Source organism: Otolemur garnettii, unplaced genomic scaffold (assembly GCF_000181295.1).
Source record: "Otolemur garnettii isolate 467f Iridium unplaced genomic scaffold, OtoGar3 scaffold00123, whole genome shotgun sequence".
Classification (NCBI taxonomy): domain Eukaryota; kingdom Metazoa; phylum Chordata; class Mammalia; order Primates; family Galagidae; genus Otolemur; species Otolemur garnettii.
In genome coordinates this window covers 3,271,818-3,283,278 of record NW_003852518.1, presented here as the reverse complement: position 1 = coordinate 3,283,278, position 11,461 = coordinate 3,271,818, and the positions used below count along the sequence as shown (strand labels likewise).

Here is an 11,461-nt window from a genome sequence, read left to right as displayed (position 1 = left end):
GCAGGGTCCGGTCTCCACCAGCAGGGTCCGGTCTCCACCAGCAGGGTCCGGTCTCCACCAGCAGGGTCCGGTCTGCACCAGCAGGGTCCGGTCTACACCAGCAGGGTCTAGTCTCCACCAGCACAGTCTAGTCTCCACCAGCAGGGTCTAGGCTCCACCAGCAGGGTCCAGTCTGCACCAGCAGGGTTTGGTCTCCATCAGCAGGTTCTGGTCTCCAGCAGCAGAGTCTGGTCTCCAGCTGCACAAAGTGGGTATGGCCTGAGCTTCTCCACAGAAGCCCCCTGACACTGCTCTCCCTATAGCCAAGTTATTTGCACTGTCATGATCACTTTCTTCCTTTGTAGATCTGGACTGAATAATAACTATCTTACAGTGCTGTTTGGAGGATTGGGAAAAACATCAAATAATATTTAGAAAACAGTAAAGGAATGTTATTTTGGATCTCCTCCCATAAAATGTTACTACTGTGAAGGCATTCTGCTGTCACTGCAGCTGGAGAGTGGGGAGGGTGAATGTCACCATAGGAAGGAGGAGGAGCTGGTGACCAGCGGTCCTGGCCAGGGTAGTATCAGAACCACTTTGCCCACCAGAGGATGTGAGATATCCGAGACATTTTTAGTGTGACAAGTACCAGGCATAATTGGCATCTAGAGGGTGTTGGGCAGGGATGCTGCTAAGTACCCTACAATTCACAGGACGGCATCCACTCTACAAAGAATTACCTGTCCCAGAACGTCTGTGATGCTGAGGACCAGAAACCCCAATAGCGGGGTCAATAGCGCTTGTCAATTCCAGCAGACAAGAAGGGTGGTGGCCCAGGGGAGGAGAGGGATAAAAGGAGAGGAAGCTCAGTCAAGTGTGTGTCCTGGCTCTCCCGTCCTGGTAGAGGGGGCTGCAGCAATAGCCGTGGGCTGAGGGGGAAGCCATGAGCTGAAAATTGAAAGGTTGCTGTTGGCAGCATACCTGGAGAGGAAACTAGAGACCAAACCAGAGAACAGAGGGGTTCAGGCCAGGGTTAGTGAGAAGGACAGGGACCCACCCAGCCAAAGATGGGGTGCTGCTTGTTAGAGGATTTTGGTGAGTGAGCATCTCTCGGGGTGGAGTTTTGAGACAGGGCTAGCTAGGTCCTTTGTGGCCTTTGTTCCAGGAGGGGAGGATGGTTGTGTGGGGCTGTGTTAGGCCTCCAGCAAGGGTCTCGGTCCTACCTCTGGTTGTCTCAGAGGGTTGTCAGAAGCGCCAGTCTGTAACCTTGACCATGGCTTCTATTATTCAATAGAGGGGCTGTGATTGGCCCAGGTTGTTGTGTTTTTCAGTTTTTCAACAGTTGCCTCCTCTTTATGGCCAAGTAGTATTCCTAGGTGTGGACACACAGTTTGTTCACCCAGCCACCAGCTGAAGGGCATGTGGGTTTTTCTCATCTCTGGAGATTATCAATGAAGCGGCTATCCTACTTTTATCACTACATGCAATTATCTTGTTCATTTGTGGGCGTCTTTGCTAATTGTTTATGTCCTACTATATGGAAGCCCCTTGAAGGGCAGGAGCTGGTGATGAGTCTCCCTGATAACTTTTCTTGTGTGCCCGGAAAAGTACTGAGAATACAAATGGCAAATGGCTGTTTACTACGTTAAAGAACAGTGAGGACCTGCCTCTTGTACTCTTTCGAGTCAAAGACGTTTCCGTGTCAAATACTTATGTCAGGAATAGAATAAACCGTGTGCCGAGGTCTTTGTCCCTCCCAGAGGCCAGAGGCTCCTCTGTCATGGTTGCAGCTGTGCCTGGAATGGGTCGGCGGTAGTTTGGCCCAAGTTTAGCATTGCTAAGTGCCGTCAAGGACAGGGCTCTCCTGTGGTCACTAGGGTCCTTATTCACTCTTGGCCAGGCACCTCAATGGATTAACTCATTTATTCCTTACAACCACCACTGGAGATAGGGACTCACATTATCCCCCGTATACAGATAGGAACTTAACTAAACTAAGGCTAAGGAGGAAAAGTTAAGCTGTCCCAGGTCACGTACCTAGCAAATGGTGGAGCTGGAATTCAGGTCAAGCTCATTATTTTGAAGTCTTTGATATACCGCCAATATAAGTTTGCTGGGGCTACCAGAGCCAAGCACCACTGAAAGGGCGGCTTAAACAACAGAAATTTATTTTTATCACCATGTGGAGGCTCGATGTCTGAGATGAAGGTGTAGGAAGGGCTGGTTTCTCCTGACGCCTCTCTTCCGGCTTGCAGACGGCCGTCCTCTCCCCATGTCCTCACATGGTCGTCCCTCCGCACCTCATCTCCTCTTCTTTAAGGACACCAGTCATGTTGGATGACTGCCCACCCTGTGACCTCATTTTAACTTAATTGCCTCTTTAAATAGGATCTTTGAAGACCCTGTTTCCAAATACAGTCACATTCTGAGGCACTGAGGCCTCGCACTAGCATATGAATTCAGGGAGGACACAATTCAGCCCCCAACACTGCCTCTTGTAAATTGTCTTTTACCACTTGGAAATGGAAATAATTGGAGCCATCTATGAAACTCACAAACCCTGTCCTTATGGTTCTGCAGCTGATTATGGAATCACATAGAAAATAGTAACCCAAGGGAGGCTAGTTTGCTAATTACTGCGTGAACATAGGGCTGAATACTAAGAAAATAAGCCAGAGGCACACAGGAACCAGCTGCAGAGCCATTCTTCAGCAAACACCTGCCTTTGGGGGCCACTGAACCTCAGATGCCCTTAAGTGGTTGCATATCAGTGGGGGGGGGGGTCAGAAGGGTTTGTTTCCTCAGGTCCCTGACTCCTCCTCCCCTTGTTGGTTTGAGGCTGTTTGCTACATGGTGGAATTTTATCCCTCTGAACTCTCCAGGGCAGGGCTAAATCTCACCCATCTGTGTAAACTACATGCCTGGCTCAGTGATAGGCAGCATAGCATTTGCTTAAAAACTTATTAAATTGCATTGATGTATGAAGCTTTTTGTTTCAAGGCCAGTTGGAGGAGGACAAGATGTGGTTCAAGTTGCTCTCTTAATTAAAATTTTCCCCTAAAATCTGAGCTAAGTGTTACTCCTACTTTCATTTGCTTTGGTCATTAGGGGCTTCCTCTTTCAGAGAGCCAAGAACATCTCTTTTATTCTGACAACAGTTGGCTCCAAAGTTACTGGAGCAGACATGATACATACCTACCCTTGTGGGAGGTGGGAGGCTACTAATTTGTGCCTGAGCAAGTTTCTGCAGACTGCGATGGCTTGCAGCTGGTGGCGGAAAGCTCAGCTGTGATGGCTGAATTCTAGTTCTCCCTGTGGTCCAGGTAACTCTATCAACAGGGCCTCGTCCTGGGCATGTGAGCCAAGGAGTGAGAACCAGGTGCTCCCTGCCCAGCTACGCACCTGGTGATTGAGGTTGTCCTGGATGTGGGGCAGAGCCCTGCCTTACCCAAGGATCAACTGGCATCCCTACCCCAGTCTCCCCCAACCCCACGATTAGTTCCTGTGGCTTCCCGCCTTTGGCAACTCCACATCACAATAATTTGTTTTTTATTTAATTTTGTTAAAATATCAGACTGTGTTTAAAACCGATCTTGACATATTTAAGAAATATCATGACCTTCTCTTCTTCATTCTTTTCATGGCACCTGCATTACTGTTATCTTCTGAGCACTGTCCATTATGTTATTAGTGTATCAAGGGCTAAGCAGAAAAGAGAAAATAGGCCACATTTAATATAAATAATTATTACTGTAGAAAGGCATTGGAGTAACAGGTTAGTAACAGTGAAGAGAACTCTGAGAAGCGTGCCACTGGCGGACGCAGGGGGCAGCTGCTGCCCCTGATACTGGGGCAGAACACCCGGGGAAGCTGCGAAACTAGAAGTGGCCTCCCCACCATGCCTGCTGCCCAGACTCCACTGGAGAGAGCGTCACTGGCTGGTGGAGAAAGCTGCTGAGGTGCCACACTGGGGTCCTTGCTGGGAATCTGCACTGGGGGGTGCCCGGAGAAGTCCTGCACTTCTCAACTATGCACAGCTAGAAAAAAGCATGCCTGGAAAAGCCACCCAAAGGGACACGCTGCACCGGCAGCATTCCTGGGAAAACACTCTTTGGGATGCTGTGAATGGTGCCCGTGGAAAGGTGCTGTACTTGCTGTGTTCACCGGAGGAGCCCAGCGCTAGAGGAGCAAGGTAAGGGGGAAGCCAGGGGTTTGATCTGCGCAGCCTCCGTGAAGTGCACGCTGGAGTCAGGAAGAGAAACTCCCCGCTCCTTTATTGTCCCCACAGCGCCCTCTACCGGCAAATCTTAACATTGTGTCAGGTGGTGAAACAGGATGATTAAAAGGCCCATCTTCATTACTGCAGGACCGGCAACGTAGGGTAAATTGTGAATTATGAGCTGGTAAATTGATAACTGTCACAGCTTGTTGTAACTTGGTTTCTTTACTTTAGAGAAATGGAACTATTGGGGTATAAAGAGCTCCTGGAAAGCTCATCAGTTCGTAAGTGTAAGCTTTTATCAAACGTAAGTGGAATAGAATTAGAAGTAGCGATGCTGCAGAAGAATTCCTGACAGTGCTAACATCTGTTGGTTAGGAACAGCGGGAATCAGGAACTGTCATACTTAATTTTCAGGTAAAGGAAATTTAAGTAACCTTGTCACAATTTCCCCACAAGCGGAAGAGGTAGCATTCGAACCCATGTGTGTTTAACTTCAAAGCCAAGATTTTTTTTTCTGCTGCACGTATTCTCCAAGTAGCAATTCACATATAAATAAAACTCAGTTTCTCCCTCAAGGGGACCAATCGTGGTGTGAAGAAGGCACAGAGTCCCAGTGCTGGCAGGGGTGGGGAAGCTGCTTTGGAGGGAGGGAGTCGGAATATCAGGTTCTGATGGCAGAGACTGGTTTTCAATCTCTTCTCTCTGGTGTGGATATTGATTGAATCTTGGGCAACAGAGGAGGGTAGATGGAGAATTTGACATTTGCTCATAGTTCTGGGGTTCTTTTTCCTTAATATCTTCTTTAATAAGATATTACAGCACACAGCTGAGTCCCCAGAGTGTCAGTTAAACTTGGGGCTACATATTCATACAAAAAGAATGAACAAGTTGACTCTTAACCCCATTCCTCTTGGCAACTAATGAAAATACTGAATGCAAACGGACTGATTCTTTCTCAGTCTATTTTATCAAGTCTCTGAAAATACTATACAGTTTTATAATAAACTTTGGCTGTGACCTGTTAAAGAATCTTCAAATTAAATAACAAGGATATTTTTAAGACTTGTAATTTTCTCCTGATAGTAGATTTAACTCAACCACAATAAAAAGGGGATTGATTGTAATAACTCCCACATGTCTTATGTGAGATCAGTGCAGCTGTTTATCCGTCACTGAGATACTTGTTAAAAATATGGTGTCTTCAGCTGCTTGTAAAAAAGGGTTAAATACAAAAACCTTTCCTTCTGAATTATAGTCAATAAAGCAAGTGAAAGAAATTAAACCAAAACTTGTGAATGATTTTAAATGACTTGTTACTAAACATAAACATACATATGCTCAATGCACTTTTTAAAATGTAATAAATTGAGTGTCAAGCCCTTATCAAAGTTTTTAAGTGTTAAAAACCCAGTGGTACCCCACACAAAGCACTGCCCACGGGTGTTATGGATGTGGCTGTGTGTGTATGTGGTTATAGCCCCTGCCAAGTGGAGGTTTCCGGATGGCTAAGACTGTCTTATATTCGTCAGTTTGGTGCCTATGCACTTGGATTATATTGAGAGCTCAATAAATGTTAGTTGAATGATTCATTAAAAAAATAAAATGTATAAATTGTTTAATCAGAACTTCTTTAATAACCCTAAGAAATTAGGTAAAAATCTAATGTTCTGGTAACCAACATAGTAGGAAACCACAGATATTAGCCTAAAACTTAAATACACAAGACAAAAGTAAGAATAAGAGTTGCAAGAAACTGTCAGCTCTGAAGTTTTTCCTTGGAAATACTTGAAACTTATAGTGAAGACAAACAAGGTGGGAAGAGCATGCAAAGCTACCAAGCAAATGCAGTGATGAGTTACAGCAGCAAGAGAGAAGGAATGTTATAGCCCACAGGATGGGTTACAGCAGCAAGAGAGAAGGAATGTTACAGCCCACAGGGTGAGTTACAGCAGCAAGAGAGAAGGAATGTTATAGCCCACAGGGTCAGAGATGCAGCTCTGGGCTGTCACCAGGGGATACTTCAGAGTTCTTCCTAGTATGTTAATTTAAAAATTTAAACTGAGCTGTAGCAGTTTCACTTACACAAGAATTGACAAAGGAAAATTAGAAGAACCACAAAATTAGTCTTCCTTAATTGGGCAGCATTTACCTTATTCATTTGAACAAACCCACTTCCCCATCCTGAGATCCAAATAATGTGAATATCAGCACATACTGGCAAAGTTCATACTTAAGCCATGTTGTACAAGGTTTTGATTTTAGGAACAAATGGAAAGTAAAATTCTAAAATCAACATCTCACTCAGAAAGGACAGGAAGGAGAGGGTGCTGGAATTAACTCGAGTCATTCTAGTCTTCCTATTAATGCAAAATTCCTTTATAAAATTGGCCAAGTGGTTAATAACTTTCAAAAAAGTCTTCAAAAATTATCTTTCAATTTCAAATTAAAGAACTTGAAGCATTTTCAAAGAGTCCAGTATAGATCTTTATCAGTTCACATTCGTTCTTCTTATTTTGTTATAAACAACAGACTTAACTATTCCATACGGCATACGCTCCAGAACCTAGTCTTTCAGAAAGGCTCACTGACAATCCAGCTACTTTAGGAATTTATCAGTTATCTAGCAGGGGACACCTGGCTGGAAGCTAGAGCCCGGTCATACAGTGAGCTTAAATATCCCATCATCAAATGCAGGAAATAATCAGAGGGGGGCAGTGATGAGCAGCTGCAAGATTCCAAGGCAGCAGGTAAGTCACTCAGATCAACAGGCGTGCACAATTTTAATGAATGTGTCTGATCTAGTTTAACTAATGAACCTGCCACTTAGCTAAGAAAGGGAGGTAAGAATTCTACTTGCAATTCTAGCTGATAAATTCATTAGATTTTTATAAGGCAAATAAAATAGAAAGTTAGAACCATTTATCCTGTGATGTTATAAAATCATAGCACTACTTTATTAAAGGAATTATTTTACACAATATGAACATCAACATCATTATAATTATAAAAAACGTTTATAACAAGGATGGTCTGATTTTCAGATTTTCAAATCAGAGTCAACTGTACATTTATACAGAATCGTCTTTGCACGAAGCTCAAACTGTAACAGCATAAAAATGGTGTTTCTGCAGCCCCTTTATTTTTGCTGATCAACAGTTTGTTAGAAAAGCAGCTGCAGGTTTGTTACCTGAGGTCTGAGATGGTGGGAGAGTCAAAGGTGATGAATTCACCTGTAAACAACTTTATGCCTGAACGCCAGCCAGTTCTGGAGGAAGTGAGTCTCAGGATGCTTGCTCTCAAAGTGAAGGTCTGAAGCCTTGCTCTGAAGGTCTTAGGGCCTGATGTTTGTGTCCTACAGACACTGCAGGTAAATATTAAGGCAGCTTTGGGGCAGCCTATGGGTCACATCCTTGTTTCTTCTTTTGTCTAACTTGCTTTTTGGCATTTTTCTGCTGAGACTGAATCTTCTGCTGTCCACGAGCCATATCTGGACTGGGGCAGCGTTGGGTCATCAAGAGAGACAGCCCCGCGCGAGAGGGCCGGGGGAGGTGGCTTGAGGGAGAGGATTATAACGCTAACAATTCCATTGTGTTAACGATCAACGATCAAACCCCTCTTTATTGGGCAGTCACTCTACGACAGTGGTTCTCAGCCTTCCTAATGCCGCGACATATTTTCATTGTCACAAAGGTGTTGCGACCCACAGGCTGAGAACCGCTGCTCTACAAGGTTATTGGGACCATCCTGGACACTTTTCCAAATCTTCTCTCATCTACTTCTAACAAGAAGCAGGTGAGGTAGGCATTGTTAGACCCGTTACATGGATTAGACTAGTAAGAATTGGGGACGTTTACATTTCTATGTCTATTAGCTGGTAAACAGAATCTCATGGTTCAAGTCTGAATTTGGTGTACTCTACAGCACCAAACGGGTTCCTTTCATTGGCCATATTTATAGTGTTAGTATCAAATAGTAAGGATCCTGTAGAATAAACTTTATTTTTTTTTAACTATCACTGACCCAGGATACCAAGTATCTAATTAACATTTACCACATTTTTTTTGGCTTCGTGTAGCAATACGTTTCATTCATTCTCAGAACTCTGACTTGTTAAAGGGAGACCTTTGAAGAGGATGAGAATGAAGTTACACAGGTTAGAGAGGAACACAAGGTCATTGACGTTGTTATTAAATAGACATAAAGCCTGATGGTGAACTTTAATAGAAATGAAAAGCCTTCACTTTAAGATCTTATCAAAAATGAAAAATGCCAGTGAAATAGAAGCTGCCTGGACCTGGAGTGTATAAGCCATGCAGGCAGAGGCCACACAGGCTCTGGGCGTCTGTGGGCCTGTCTGTGTGTGCAGAGCAGTGGTGAAGGGGGCTGGCAGGAGCACCAGGCAGGTCAGTCCTGTGGAGGGAGCCGAATTCACCACAGGCTGCTTTCTGACTGTCGGCCTCTCCTCCGTGGTCTGAAGGCAAGTTATAAAGTGTGTCAGCCTGGAGTGAGGCCCTTAGGTAACTAAAAATGTCTGACATGGAACATTTTCCCAAAACTCAGCAGAGTTGTCCCGAGTGGAAGTAATTATATTTTATGACTTGACTTGTTTGATATAATCCCCTGTAAACAAGAAGCTTTCTAGGAAAGCAGTAGCAGCCAGCCTGTGAATATACTCGCTCTGTGAGACCAGATAGAGTCCAGCCCCTGAGATGGCCCAGGTGTTGCTCTCGTGGTGCCATTGGATGTCTGCAGGCTTCCATCATCCCAGCCTTCACATCCAAGTGCAGCCATGCATGTTAACAGCCATGAGATGGAGGGCATAGAACACACAAACAGCTGTGATCACTGCTGCAGGTGACAGGTGTCACTGCTGTAGCCACTCTGTGAATAAGCACTCAGAGCCCAGGGAGCTGAGACAACTGGCCCAAGTCCTTGCAACCAACTGGTGGCCAAACCAGCACTCAGGTTCTCTTGTCTTGAGTCTTTAGTTCAAAATCTCCCTTAGGCTTCTCTAGGTCATTCCATCCCTGAGGAAGGAGAGCACACAAAGGTGGTATCAGCATTGAGTTTTTATTCTTAGAAGTGCTTGTCTACACGCTTGTCTCATCTCGTGATGAGAACACGACCAGGAGAGGTGATGGGCTAGGGGGCTCAGGTTTGCACATCTTCACGAGGCCCTTATCTTCCTCCCTCTCTCGGAGCACCGAGCAGTGGATCCTGTCCACTGGGAATGGAGTTTTATGTGACAAAATTTTTATTAATTATTAAAATAGAACCTTAGAAAATGAGCAAAGACTATAAATGTACAGTTTATAAAAGGGGAAAAACCAAGATGGGTTTTAAAAGAATGAAGAGGTGCTCAAACTTACTCATAGAAGGAGAAATGCAAATTCCCCAAATAATATACTAAAGGACGAGCTGGCATATCAAAATAAGAGGACAAAATGTGATGTACTTTGTTGGTGGAAGGTGCTGGGAGAGAGACACCCACACGTTGCTGTGGGGAGTTCATGATTGTGGTACATGTGTCTTTGAGGCCATGTTGGGATTTCCTGCTAATATTATGAACACTTTTTTTGCACATGAAAAAAAGAATATTTATTATGCCATTATTTGTAAGCATGAGGGTTGGATGGGAGACCAGCTGGGCATCAATAGGGAATTGGTTAAATGTTGGTATGTCCACAAAATGAAAAGTAAGCAGCTTATTAAGAAGAATGCATTAGCTACAAACTGATCTCCAACTTTAACTGCACAGTGAATTTCAGGCAAAGTGAAGAAGTGGGTAGTATGAGCGGAGAGGAGCAGAATAGCATTGTGCAATATGAACCTTCCATGTAAACACACAGACTTCCTCAGGGGAGCTGCAGGAGGAACTGATACCAACTTTTCCTCTGGATTTGGAACTGGGTTTTGCAGGGACAGAGTCAAAAGGAGAGGCTCTCAGCAAACCCCTTAAAGCAGCGCTTCTCAGCCTTCCTGATGCCGCGACCCTTTAGTACAGTTCCTCATGTGGTGTGACCCCCAACCATAAAATATTTTCGTTGCTACTCCATAACTGTAATTTTGCTACTGTTATGAATCATAATGTAAATATCCGATATGCAGGATGTATTCAGGCGACCCCTGTGAAAGGGTTGTTCGACCCCCAAGAGGTCACAACCCAGAGGTTGAGAACTGCTGCCTTAAAGGCTGGGAACTTGGTATACAGAGCAAAAATGTATGCGGGACCTCCCAGAAAGTTTTTCTACCTGGTCATTTCTTTTTTTTTTGAGACAGAGCCTCACTATGTCACCCTCGGTAAAGTGCCATGGTGTCACAGCACACAGCAACCTCAAACTCTTGGCCTTAAGCGATTCTCTTGCCTCAGCCTCCCAAGTAGCTGGGACTACTGTACACCTGGCTGCTGTAACACCTGGCTATTTTTTTGCTGCAGTTGTCATTGTTGTTCAGCTGACGTGGGCCGGGTTCAAACTCGCTAGCCTTGGTGTATGTGGCCGGCGCCCTTCCCACTGAACTATGATGGGAGCTGCCCTACCTGGTCATTTCATATCCCACTGGATTTGGGTGTGAGATTGAAGACACAGGCCTTGGCAGAGAGCATCAGCATCCTGGGGCATGGCCATGTGCCCTCTGACTGACCTGCCCAGCCATGTTCTCCACCTGGGAAAGCCTGGGCACAGGGCCTGTTTCTGCTACCGCAGGCAGCCTTCCATCCTTTTTCTCCCACCCATGCAGCCACCCACACATTTGTCCATCTATCCAAGATGGGGAGGAGCAACTTCTTTCTACTATGAGGGGGTTGAGGGGAGAAGGAATACTCTCTCCCTGGGTTTTGCTCCTGCTGGCAACTGAAAAAGAAACTTCTTTCTTTTATTTACTTTGAATATCCTGTGTACTGCCTTTTTAAGCCTCTGCCTGCTTCCCCTCTGAAGCAAAAAGCAAAAGGTCTGAATGAGAGAAGGTGATATAAATAAGAAAATAATGGCTACCACAGAACAAATAAAGCCAGAGCTAATATCCTGTGCAGCGACCCAGTCCCCCTTTCTTCCTCTATTTCTTAAACAAAAGGTAACTGCAAGTCAGAGAGAAATAGGCCACTTTCTAAAGCCAGCAGTTAGTAGATGGTGTGTAGGTTAAACCAAAACTCAGGCCATTTCTTCTAAGGAGATAAAAATGAAAAGACTTTAACTATAGGGTATCTGTGTTTGGGTGGACTTTTTTTTTTTTTTTTTTTTTATTGAATGGTAACTGTGT

General features: G+C 44.7%; 1 protein-coding gene and 1 pseudogene across 1 annotated transcript in view; one reads left to right on the top strand and one right to left on the bottom strand.

Annotated features, from left to right (window-relative positions):
• The window catches only part of ABCA13 (ATP binding cassette subfamily A member 13), a 557,155-nt gene that overhangs the window by 157,312 nt on the left and 388,382 nt on the right, over nucleotides 1-11,461 (top strand). The window lies entirely within an intron of this gene.
• LOC100947813 lies at nucleotides 7,447-7,689 on the bottom strand (annotated as a pseudogene).